This window comes from Leucoraja erinacea, chromosome 32 (assembly GCF_028641065.1).
Source record: "Leucoraja erinacea ecotype New England chromosome 32, Leri_hhj_1, whole genome shotgun sequence".
NCBI classification, from domain to species: Eukaryota; Metazoa; Chordata; class Chondrichthyes; order Rajiformes; family Rajidae; genus Leucoraja; species Leucoraja erinaceus.
Genome location: NC_073408.1, coordinates 283,873 through 285,000, shown reverse-complemented (window position 1 = coordinate 285,000; position 1,128 = coordinate 283,873).

Genomic DNA, 1,128 nt, shown 5'->3' with positions numbered 1-1,128 from the left:
CAGAATCTGCAAAAAGGATTGAATTTAAATTATATTAGGTGCTGGGGGACTTAATATTTAAATACTTGCAAGTCTCACAGAAAATAATGTTAATCTTATTCTGTGAGTTACAGCAACGTGCCTAGGAATGACAGAAAAGTTTAACACCACACAGGTTTAATGGAGAATGTTTAAATGCTCGCTAGCTCAAATCGCATCACCTGTGTGTTCGAACAATGCATAAAAATGTGCAATGTTCCAACATTAATCTGGGGTGAAATGTTAATCAAACACTGTTTTACAGCAACTTCAAGTAAGAGTGGAGAGGCAACACAAGGGTGAAGTGAGGGTCACTGTGATGGTCTTCAGGGCAGCAGGGTATTCATTTCAAAAGTTATTAAGTATATTTTACATCCAATTGAAAATGCAGTCAAGGCCTTGTTTAAACTCAGAACTAAAAAGTCATAAATTTGGCAGATTAATTTCAACCATTAAGTAGTTAAGTACACATTACTTGGAAGATGCGAATCTCAATGACCTGATGAATCCAATGGAATAAACTGCCAGTAAATAACTGCCAGATATAATATGGAAATGAGGAAATAACACTTTAAACCCTAGTGTTTGTTTCTGTAAACATAACATTGACATCTACACGATACTCCTCTGAGTTCCCGCTACATGTAAATATGTCCATTGGTGGCCAAGTAGAGATGATATTGGAAAATCATGTTGCATTTTGGTAGACCATATTTGGTAGGAAGGAACTGCAGACGCTAGTTTAAACTGAAGATAGACATAAATGCTGGAGTAACTCAGCGGGACAGGTGGCATCTCTGGATCTCAGCATCTCCTGTCTGTCCCACTGAGTTACTCCAGCATTTGTATTGTATACTCCTCTTGTATCTGCGGGAGAATGCTGACAAGTTTAGGCATGGCTGTGGTTAAGCAAAACAAACAACTCAAAGGGTATTGTAGGAATGGTGGAACTTCAAATAACTAAATTAATCTGAGATTCAACTAAAATGGACCTGACCAGAATCACTCTCTCCTTTATCATTCCCACTTTGTTCCTTAGACTGTGCCATACAACCACTACCTTATTCTGTGTAGAAGGGAACTGCAGATGCTGGTTTATACCGATGATAA